Genomic DNA, 12766 nt, shown 5'->3' with positions numbered 1-12766 from the left:
GTTTTCATATTTATTTATGTTGCCAATATATGCCTTGGACAAGGATCTGCATATTAATTTTAAAGGTAAAGGGATTAGACTTGGCTGGACAAATTTATTCTCGCATTATGATGTGACGATGGTAGGGTCATTCAGTTAACTCACTCTACTGTTACTTTGGGCTCAGTTTTCAGGTTGATAGAACAATTTTCAGTGGTATATGGGCATTATATTGATGATAAGAAATCTGATATTTTTCTGTTGTCACATCAAGCCAAAATAGATATAACTACATGGAACCAATGCTCAACACGGTGGCAAGTTGTTTGTACATTGGAATAAATATCTCTTTACAGATTAACAATCTGGAGGAACTGTACTTCAAAACACTTATAATTCAAATTACCCAAAAATACTTAATGGAAACATCAGAAGCTTCCCTTCTTATCTAGAATTCAAGTTATTAAGATGTTTATAATTCCCAAGATCCTGTTTATCTTAATGCATATCCTGCATTTAGCATGGTATAAATGTATAAAAACAACCCATCAGAACCTATTTGACTATTTGTGGCAAGGCCAAAGACCAAGAATTTCTAGACTGAGAATGTATAAACACATTATGGAAGGTGGCTGGGGAAGGCTGAACTTATGGAATTATGGTCTAGCAATAATAGGTCAACACTATCTACAGGCCTGTCAGCCTTGTAAGCCAATCTGGTTTAACTCTGAGTTCCAAGATATATGGGGCAAGAGGACTATCAAGGAAAATATCTTAAACACAGTGAAACAGAGGTGGCCTACAGAACTGGTTTGAAGATATCTGTTGCATGAGAAATAGGCATAATGAGAAATAAAAGATAAATGGATGAGCTCAAGATTATAGGGCAATAGGAAAATTCATGTAAATAATGGAGTGATTTATTGGCCAACTTGCATAACAAAATGATTATACAATGTTAATGACTTGTGGGATGAATCAATTAATGCCCTTATCCCCCTACAGATGGTACAAAATGCGGATGATATGATATGAGCTATACCATGGTGGAAATACTTTCAGCTAAGTTCTATCTTCAAAACTCAGATTCAAATAGTATGTGAAGTATGGTATAATTAGTTAGCCAAAGGTAAGTTTCACCAGGTAACAGATATGAAGGTGAGTGGTTGGGTCTACTTTATTAACTCGAACGTTCAAAAGTTCAAATGCATAACTGAACCTAGATGAAATTCTAGGTTTCCTATCACATACCCACTTTGGCTCTCTCTTTAGCTACATAAGAGCACCTGAAGACAATTTCATTTTAGAATAAAAGTTTGTAGTGTGACTGTTACTTTCCACATGACATGCCCATATCAGGATGCTGCAAACCTCCTCTTCAAGAAATAATTACATTTGTATGCAAAAACAAGACTAAGAAAAGATCACAAAAGATTTGAATACAGTAAAAAAGCAATATATAGATTATCTTTCTAGAACTGGAAGGACAATTTAGTAAGAGGACAGTATGCCTTCTCCCATACTGAAAAGCATAGTGTTTGGTAGATTTCTACATGGATTTTCTCAGTAAATGAACGGGAATGTTCCTGTTTCACTTCACATTGACTGAAAGCTGAACAAAGTGTGTTTTAAGCAAAGAGTTCAAACTGCAAAATTGCAGTCAAATTACAGAGCTGCAATTACTAGAAATTGAGCTACCGTCTTCTTCTTGTGGTTCACTTCAATGTAGAAAGTTCCACAAGTAGCAAAAATTGCAGCAGCTGGAGAGGCCACAAAAGTTCCTCACCAAAAGGATAAAGGGTCTCAAACATCTGTCCTATGCTGCCCGACTGAAAGAACTCCAGCTCTATTCAGTCGCTTGCTCAGAGGTGACCTTTGCCTAACATACAAGGCCATGTCAAACCCAGATTTGATGAATATGCTTCACCTCAAAAAATCTAGATCCGTCAGAGCCACAAGGGCGGGAGACTTAAACCTCGACACGGCTATTAATAGGGCGTGCTGGAGGGATAGATTCATCACCCAAAGACTCCCTATGCTGTGGAATAAAATCCCGGTATATGTGAGGCAGAGCACCTCGCTGGCCTTGTTCAAGAGAAATCTTGACCAATGGATGGGAGATCGCAGATATACCCCAGGGATTACCTCAGTGTCACTGCTCGACAGAGGCACAGCAAAATAATGGTATAGTTCCCCATACTAAAGGGGTGGCGTAAGCCACAAAACTATGGGCTAGGCTTGTAAATGCCCTCGGGCAGATAGCCTAGTATGAACCTATGAACCTAAGAACCTATAAAGATCGACACATATGCATCAAACTCTTAATCATTCAAAAGTTAATAAAGAAAAGAAATACACACACACAAAAAAAAAAAAAAAAAAAAAAAAAAGATGTAGGCTGCACCCCACACACCCCAGCTACTTAAATATACCAACTCCGAGATAGCACTACACTAAAGTAAACGGAAATCTCAACCTACGGAGATTTCCGTTTACAGTTTTCGATGGCTTGCACTTTCGATGCCTATGGTTCGATTCATATGTATTTGCGGTTTTATGCTTTTGCGTAAATAAAATAGACCCGAGTAGTTCACCAATAATTAGACACATTTATGACTGGGTGAGCCAGTTATGTAATTATCCAAATGCAAGGAGTTAGGTCCAAGTGAAAAACTATGTTACACTCTACAATCCAAGATGATGAATGGGCTTATACTGAATGTATGCATGCAGAAGCAGACTTTGTCTTTACCACACATAAAGTTCACATGAAGTTATTGCACATGGCACTTCATCCCAAACAGATAGAAAAGACTTTTAGGTAAACAAGGGGGTATATGTTCTTCATATTTCTGGGAATGTAGCAAAATATAACGTATATAGGCCTGGACTACTGACAAATTAGATGGGACACTAGTTTCATACTTCTACAGATAATGATGTTCACTTTTGGCTGCTACTACTTCTCCCAGTGTGTGAGTGTATAAATTTTACCACTTTGATATGGAATAGGGTTATGTGCTGTGTTATACTGTTAATGATTTTTTAATAATTGTTAGACAGTTACACTGGCTTGGAAACCTTCCCATCTTAATAGTTTACATAAAGTAAGTCGATAGTCAAGTTAAATGGGTAGACTTCCCTTAAAAACACCTCTCCTCAAAATAACATCCCCACTCTAACATTTTGTACAGTCTCCACAACCTATATACACAAGTTAGTCTCAAAACTTAAACCATGCACTCCTTCAGCCGACCAACTACCAGCTGAATATCTGCAGCTAGCAGCAGCAGAACTAGCATACCCAGTCTCCATCCTAATTAACAGAACAATAACCGAATCTACTATCCCTTCCCTCTGGAAAGTCTCCCATATCATTCCTCTGCATAAAGGAGGAAACACTAATGAACTTTCTAATTTCCATCCTATAGCCTTATTATCACCACTATCTAAAATTATGGAGCGTTGTATACACCAACAACTTTTACATCATCTTTTACATAATAGCCTACTTTCAGACTCCTAACATGGCTTTAGACCTTTCCATAGCACTTCCACTGCTCTTCTCTCCTTCACAGACACTAACAAAAATCGCAATAACAACCTAAACTCTTCTGCTTTATTTCTTGACCTCTCTAAAGCCTTTGATATGGTCAACCATCGACTTATGCTAGACACTTTGAAATCTCTCTCACTTGAATCTTCGGCATTGCACTGGTTTGACTCTTATCTGAAAGATAGACAACGAGCAGTCCTTTGCGACAGCCATCTATCCTCTCAGCTCCCAGTCACTATCGGTGTCTCTCAAGGATCAATCTTAGGTCCCCTTCTCTTCTCTTCTCCATATTTATAAATAACCTGTCTACTTCACTCCCAACACCCTCATGTATTCAATATGCTGACGATTCAACTCTCATCTGTTCTGCTGTATCTCCAGCTGAACTTCATTCTTCCACCCAAAAAGTCTTTACAGCAGCAGAAAAATGGTTCCAAGATATCTGTCTCCTCCTTAATCCCAAAAAAAAAACAAATTATTTCTTTTCTCTCCAACCCTTAAATCTCCCCCTTTCTCCTTTTCTATTGTCTCTGGCAATGGCACTATCATTACACCTGATTGTTCCACTAAACTACTAGGCGTTACAGTAGATAATCAACCAAACTATGATTACCACATTGACCTAACCATCAAAGTGGTTAATAAAAAGATAGGTGCCCTCTATAGACTTAAGCCCTTTCTAACAGCAACTACCAGGGTGTCTCTAGCCCAAACACATCTTATCTCTACATTATTATATGCTCCCCATCTTTTATAAACCTTTCAAAATCTAACCTTCAGAAACTTGCCACAGCCTATCACAGCATTGCCAGGTTTGCCACAGGTTCCCCATTTCTCACCCATCATTGTGTTAATCTCAAAAAGCTTGACTGGCTTGAACTTCAAAATCTCATTCTCCTACATCAATTAGTTATCACCTATACAATTCTCCATTACCCTACTAATACACCCATACTAAATAACCTTGTTGTCCCTTACAGGAATCTTACTTCCCTTCGCTCAGCTAACAAACTACTAGTGGCCACCCTCAAAACACACAATAAAGCTGGGGTCTCCTTGTTTACAAATACCATTAGCTCATACTGGAATAAACTTCCCATAGAACTGACCACTCTAGGCTCATCACAACGTTTCAAGAAACAACTAAGGAACTATTTTAAAACTCACTGGCTATGCCTTTGCTCGAATCCTGACTGACCTCAGCATCCAACTCTCTTTTCAGCTCTTTCCATTACTCTTCCACTTGTCCTTATCATTAGTACTACCCCTCCTCTGTAGCTCACCTACCATCCACATGGATATTACTTTTTCCTATAAATTTAACTTTTCTTTATTCTTGTCATATTACTGTAACCTTTATACTTGTTATATTACTGCAACCGGTCATCTCACCTTGTATCTAAATCTACATGTTGCTCCCAGCTGATGAAATCTGCTTCTTAAAGCTAGTGTCCTGGCACAAAACGTTTATCAAAATTGTTAATACTGTAAATAGTTGAATAGAGTCTTGTGTGAGTTACTACTTTATTTCTTCTTTAATTGTACTATTCCTACTCTTGCAAAGAATTTGGAATAGAAATCCTCACTCTATGTTATAGTTTTGCTAAATTACTTTTTCACTGTTACTATGCTACATGGGAATAGTTCTCTTTATGCCTATAATTTGTATCTTATTGTGCTATTTTTTGTTTTTATTATTTACTAGTATACAGTGGAGATTTTTTCCTCGGGCCTCTGCTGAAAATGGACATGTAGCCAGTCGGACTAGCCCGGTCAACAAATGTAAAATAAAATAAAATAAAATACATGGATACATGATCAGACACGTCATCTGGTTTTTTTTTCTGTTTTATGTACATATTAACTACCTTTCATCTACCTTATTAATAGAATTCATATAGTGAAAGTGGGCATACAGGGAATGTGGTTATACATTGTTTATTTGTTTGTATTTATTCCAATAATTGTAAAATTATATGAGAAAGAAACTCTGCTGGTGCAATAATAGTACAGAAAGAACTTAGGTTACATCATCGTACATTGTAGGTTCATATATAAAGGATGTACTAGTTTGTGACTTTTTGAAACCTATTTGTATTTGTTTTAATGTTACATGTAATAATAAGTTTGAACTTAAAAAAAGGTTTGGATAAGTTGCCATTAAAAGCTAGACTAAGTAGTAATATAATTTAATACTTCTCTAGACAATTAGATAGGATCCCTAGTTTGTTCTAGTACAGAATCTACATTTTGAATGGCCTACTCAGGCCTAAGTGCAGTTGTATAAAACTATGATACTATGAAAGTCTATGTTCAAATTGGATTACCTCCTTTAAATCCATAATAAGTATAACAAAGTTTCAGTATGGCCAGCATCTTTTCATATGAAACTTCCTTTAGTGGATATATCTACATGTGTAATATTTTTGCACACTATCCAACTTAAAAAAAAAGTAAAAACCTCCCTCAAGGAAATAACTGTGCTATAAACCACACAATATAGTACACTCAAATAACATTTCAGCACATAAACACAACTGAGACAAAGAATAAAAGCAAAGCCATTTTATTAACTAAAACAGGTAAGCACTTTCACACTACTGAGAGTGCTTCTTCAGACCACAACATCACGCTTATCCCAAACACATTTAAATACAAAAATTCATAATCTCAATCATCGAATAAACTGATGCAAAAGTTTAAATCAACCATACACCATTAACAACCAACAAAACATTAAAATCATCTGAATAAATCCCTAGTTTTCAAAACAGGTCTTAAAGAGACCTTCCCATTAGCTGATAAGACACCCAAAAAGGGCTTTGGTTTTATTCTTTGCCTTGGTCATGTATCTGACTTATCAACATTTCCTACTAATATATTAAAAAAAGCCAAACACCTTACTCTGCATAACAGACACACAGGTTTTATGTTCCAGATACTGTATCACATAGACATGGGTGATCTTGAAGGAGACATCCTGAATATGCTGGCAAAACATGAACTCATGGGCAATTAAAGCTGAACTCTTTTGAGGAAGCCAGGACTAAACTATTACTGTTCACTTAAAATTGTACTGGAACTTAGAAAATTGCCACATTGTTTACATGACTAATTTTATTTTCATTTTATTCTTCCAGTTGGTTTTAAATACTATGGTAAACAATTTGTAATAGAAATGTATATTTTGTTTTTATCATCATGCACTTTTTTCTTTTTTCTTATTCTTTTTTCCACTTTATTTGAAATGATGTGTAATAGCACTAAGGATAAACATCCTTAAATCTCTTGCTTTGGACACCCAGGCTATCCAGTGGTTTAATTCCTAATTAGAAAATAGACAGCAAGCAGTTCTTTGGGACAATCACATATCATCTCTGCTTCCCATCAAAATAGGAGTGCCACAAGGCTCCATACTGGGACCTCTCCTTTTTTTTGTATTTTTATTAATGATCTAAATAAGTCCCTTCCACAGTCCATCTGCATTCAATATGCTGATGACTCAACACTGATATGCTCAGCATCCTCCCCAGTTGAGCTTCAGACTACTACACAAAAAGTTTTCACAGCAGCTGAGAACTGGTTCTATCAATATTGTCTCTTACTGAATCCCAAAAAACTAAATTATTACTTTTCACACTTACACAGAAGTCATCTACTTTTACCTTCAATATAACATCTAACAAGGGCACAATAATACCCCCTGACCCTACTACCAAACTTCTAGGTGTCACAATAGACCATAATCTCAACTTTGATTCGCATATTAACTTAACCATCAAGTTAGTCAATAGAAAACTTGGATCTCTATATAGGCAGAAACCCTTCCTTACTGCTTTAGCCAGAAGTACCATCGCACAAATGCACCTGCTGCTCTCTACCCTTCTCTATGCCTCACCAATTTTTACAAACTTATCTAAATCTAATTTCAATAAAATAGCAATTTCATATAACAATATTGCCAGATTTGTGACGGGTACCCATCATTGTTCACATCTTAAACAATTGGGATGGCTGGAATTACAAAATCAAATACTACCATCACCCACAAAATCTTCTATCATCCTTCAAATACTACGATACTTTGTACTCTAATTACTCCTTATAAAAACCTCTCTTCCTTGTGCTCTGCCACCAAGCTCCTAGCAGCCTCCCATAAATCCCACAACAAAGCTGGGGATTGTTTGTTCTCCAGCTCTACCGGACCTATCTGGAATAAGCTTCCAAGTGAACTTACTGCACTTACTTCTTTACCCACTTTCAAGAAGCATCTAAAAATATTGCTTAATTCCTAGTGGCTCTGTCAGTTTACTTACCCTGACTGAACCTTTTATAGCCTCTACCTGTTCTTGGTCACTTCACATACTTTACTAGGTTTCTACGGTACTATTTTTGTACTTTCAGTTTACTATTTCCACTGAACGACAAAAAAAAAAAAAAACCTGCAATGTGATTCCTCTATGCAAGTCAATCAACATGCTCTGTCATGTAATACATTAAGATTTCTATCTCTTCTTGCATTAGCAATTTTATCACCTGATGTATTTTTGTTGGTTATGCTTCTGGCATTGTTTATGTACTACTTTCCATTTGTAAAATATTTCTTTTTTGTATAACTAGTTTTGTTCTATATTATTGTGTTTGTGGAGCTTTTCTCCCTGGGCCTCTAGTGAAAATGGACATGTATCCAGCTAGACTAGCCCGGTCAGCAAATGTAAAATAACATAAATAAATAAATAAATAAATAATAAATAAATAAATAATAACAGTACTAGATAATTATACAATAATATTTTTTGTAGGTAGTTTTTTAGGGTTTTTGTATACAGACCTGAAGAAGTCTAGAAGGACGAAAAATGATCTTTGGTAACGATAGGTTATGGAAATAGAATATGGTTTGCACAATGGATTTTTTTTTTGCATGCAAAATGTATATCTCTTTATATTTTTTTCAACCATGTAGAAAAGTATCTTTGATAAAGTAACAGATTTAATAATCTGGTTAATACGAGGTACCACATCATTATTAATTTTATTTAAAGGATATAAGGGTCATCCAACAAACCACCAAAAACAAGAAGGCCAGTGATAAAAAGTGTTTTATTACAAACCAATGTTGTGTCTTTTGTCTTTTCCCGGGTAGGGGTCGTCACAGCGGAACTCCGGTCCGCTAATGATTGGCAGTAGATTTTTTATGTGCCAAGTTGCCGGCTCTGACACACAATCTTCAACGAAGGTACACCCATTCACGCATGTCTCCACACAGAAGATGATCTAGCTGAGAATCAAACAGGACAACGTTTTACTGTGAGGTGACAACACTACCGCAGCACCACCACCGCAGTCCTTTTATTACAAACCAATAAAACAATAAAATATTCTCCTAGTGCCTCGGCTCAACCAGGCCTTTACAAAGTAACATTCCCACTGACTACACATTTCCTATATACATATCTTTACAAAAAAAAAAAACAATTAAGCAATTAAGAAATAAATTCCTTAAGAAATAATTCCCACTAAAGGAAACAGTTCCAATTACACTCTCTATTGAGACCTGTGGGGAAAAGAGTATTACATTTCAGAATTAAAACAGATTACTTTTTATGTAGCTTATTTTTTTTTTATTTCTTGAGAAGACAGGTAATCTTTTTGCACTTGATCTAAAATAGTTGACTGTAAACCCAAAGAGTCACTATCATGAAACTGTTGAAAATGTATGGTAACTGGGTTTACTTCACTACCCTTTCTAATATCCCTGATATGTTCTTTAAGCCTTACTACAAAACTTCTCTTTATTTCCCCTATCTAAATTTGTTTACATGGGCATTTAAGCCCATAGATGACCCCTTCTGTTACACATCTATAGAGCCCTTGTTCCTGAAATCTAATACCATTAATATGTGCAAACATTCTCACCACAAACTGATATCCTGTACATCTACCACAAGGGATGGTGCCCCTTCCCCCACCATACTATATCTAGTTAACATGGGCACATGAAACCTACCATGTACCAGAAAATCTTTGCTGTTTCTACCCGTCATATGAGAATTTCTCAAGCTATTATCTCTACTCAAAATTGTTTCTGCCCCTCATATGAGAATTTCTCAAGCTATTATCTCTTTTCAAAATATCCCAACAATATTTAATCAAACTACCAAATATTTCTGAAAATAATGTGTATTTGGTAACAAAATAAATACATACATTCGAATCCGTCTTTTTTACTAACGTTCCTATTTTCTTTATTTAATAGCATATAGGTGCTATTAGGGTTCATATTACGTTATCGAAAGATAACGTAATCAAACGGCCACATTTCAAAACTTTTATTGTGGGGGACTTCACCCCCCACACACCGTGCTAAATATATATTCCAACTCCGAGATTGCACTACAGTGAGGAAAGGGCAAATTCCCAATCTTCACTGTACTGTGATCCCACAATTCAAACTTTGAAATGTGGCTGTTTTGATGTTTTAGCCGTTCGATTATATTATCTTTCGATAATGTAATAGGAACCCTGCTATTATACCTGGCAGTAACTTTTCTAACACCTTCCCAAATAATTTCACTTTGATATCCTTAATTTTAAACATTTTAACAGTTCTATCCATTTCCCACTAACATTCCTCCTTATCACTATGTAATCTAGTTACTCTTAAAAATTCCCCATACGGTATGGATTACACAGTATGTGGAGGATGACAACTTGTTGTTGAAACTTTTTATGAATTCTTATCGTAATTTTACTGTCTTTCATACCTTCCACTGTTATATCTAAATAGTTTACTTTGTTGCCTTTCTGTAACCCATCAAAACAAATTCCAAACCTACTGTGATGTAATTCCTCAATAAATTCAGTCACCTTTTCTAAACCTCCCTTACAAATGAAAATTAAATCATCAGTAAACCTAAAATATGTGATAACATGTCATGAGGGCAAATGCTGCCCCCATGGCTGTTCCTGCTGTTGTTTGTACAATTCCCCATTAAACTCAAACATATTACTATTCAAACAAGACAAAACTATTTCTAAGATATAATGAGTGCTGAGACTATCCCCTAAAAAATATAACAATGCTTTCAAACCAAAGCTATGCTTTATGTTAGTATACAAACTAACCATATTGATCACAACAAAGTAGATTTGATCTGTCCATGTTATTGCTTTCAGTTTATTAATAAAGTCACACATCCATTATATAGGAAGGAAACTTGATGACTTCAGTTACTAAATATTTATGTAAAAAAACAGAAAATGTTGTGGGTAAAATAATTACAGCCCAATACTATAGGGCGACCTGGTGGATCACGAAGACTATTGTGTATATTCGTCACACAATAAAAATAGCCAGTAGAACATTTCTTAACACTAAATACATGTTTTAAATCTTCATATGAAAAATACTTCAATCTTAAACCCTACATAAGGGTTATATTATTATGACAGGGGTACTAAGTAGGGCAGGACCAGCTTGATGTCACACTGATGGGGGAAGGGATGTTAATTTTTTAACATGTATACTAATACACTGTGTCTTACAGCACAATAAACCACTCCCATACCTGATAAAAAGTATATATATATATATATATATATATATATATATATATATATATATATATATATATATCTATATATATATATATATATATATATATATATATATATATATATATATATGTCTACTATATTTGGTCGAAAATAATTTTAGGCAGTTCACTTCACCGAAAATGCATTTCACTGAAAACCCATTTGGTCGAATTCCAGTCAGTCGAAAATGGAATATAGGCCCTGCTCCACTGCAGTGCGACCCTGTAGTGAGAATATAAAGTAAGGGGGGTGTGGGGGGCTGGGGAATGTGGGGGTCATAGCCACCACATAATTGCAGTATATACACTATTATATACATGTGTAGCCATTAAAAATACATTAAAACATATAACATCAGTAAAAACTAGTTGCAAAATGTGGGAGGGAGGCTATGACCCCCACACCCACTAATGTTATATTCTCACTCCAAGGTCACACTGCAGTGGGGCAAGGGCTATATTCCATTTTTGACTAAATGGAATTCAATCAAATGAGCTTTCAATCAAATGAGCTTTCAGTGAAGTGGGCTGCCTGAAATACCCATCTATAAATATATATATATATATATATATATATATATGTGATTAAACTATTTTTCCATGCTTAAAAAAGGATTTTTGACTGGAAAAAGACTGTCTACCCTGCATGGATTATTTTTGAATACTTAGTAATTCTGTACAATATTTCAAATTAAATTTTTTATTATTTTTTTACTTAGGATGAGTTTAAGTTTGTTGCTTCTGCTACCATTATCTTATTAATATACAATTGAAAATATTCCACACATATAAGTTTCTTACATTATTTTGTTTCATATTAAAGAAAAACACACACACAGGCATATTCTATTAAAGCAATAACCCACTTCTTGGTGAGGATAATGCTGGATTAACCACAGTTGGTGTGGTTTGGTCATGACGGCAAAGCCCGAATGGCCAAAGAAAGACAATTGTGGGTAAATCCAGCATTATCCACATTTAGAAGTGGGTTATTGCTATTATATGAAATTATTTAAGAAAAAAATACTTACTTTTCTTAAACAATGGCATTGTATAATGCCCCCGTGCTGCGCTTCCACAGCTGTCTGGTATCCTGCAGCAATTCTGATGACTGAGCATGCGTATACTTAAGCAGTACATCAGAGCTGTGTGTAGAGGAAGCAACGGAGAAAGAAAGATCTCCAGTCTCTTTTTTTAAAGCTGTCTCACTATGTTAAAAGAGTTTAACATAGCGAGTCAGCTTTAAAAAAAGGAACGGAGAAAGGAAGATCTCCATTGCTTTTTTTAAGATATCTCGCTATGTTAAACTCGCGAGATTACAGTAACGGACCTCTTCCATTCTCCATTGCTGCCTAACACAAAACAAGTAAAGACTTAAACTAATGGAAAAAGTCCGGACAACCGGACCTTTTTCTATTAGTATAAGTTGGATTTACAACGGGCATGCTGACCAATCAGCATGCACGTTTTGGAATATTAATTGGGGGTCATTGTATAATATTGGATAACTCATAGTTATGTATAGTGGTAATAAAACCAAACCATCTTTTTCCACAATTTGCTACACCTAGCGTGTTAATATGTATATATCTATATATCCATGTCTATATCTATATTTATATCTATAGTTATTTAT

This window comes from Protopterus annectens, chromosome 2.part1 (assembly GCF_019279795.1).
Source record: "Protopterus annectens isolate FY-2018-M chromosome 2.part1, PAN1.0, whole genome shotgun sequence".
NCBI classification, from domain to species: domain Eukaryota; kingdom Metazoa; phylum Chordata; order Ceratodontiformes; family Protopteridae; genus Protopterus; species Protopterus annectens.
Note: the sequence above shows the minus strand (reverse complement) of the source record.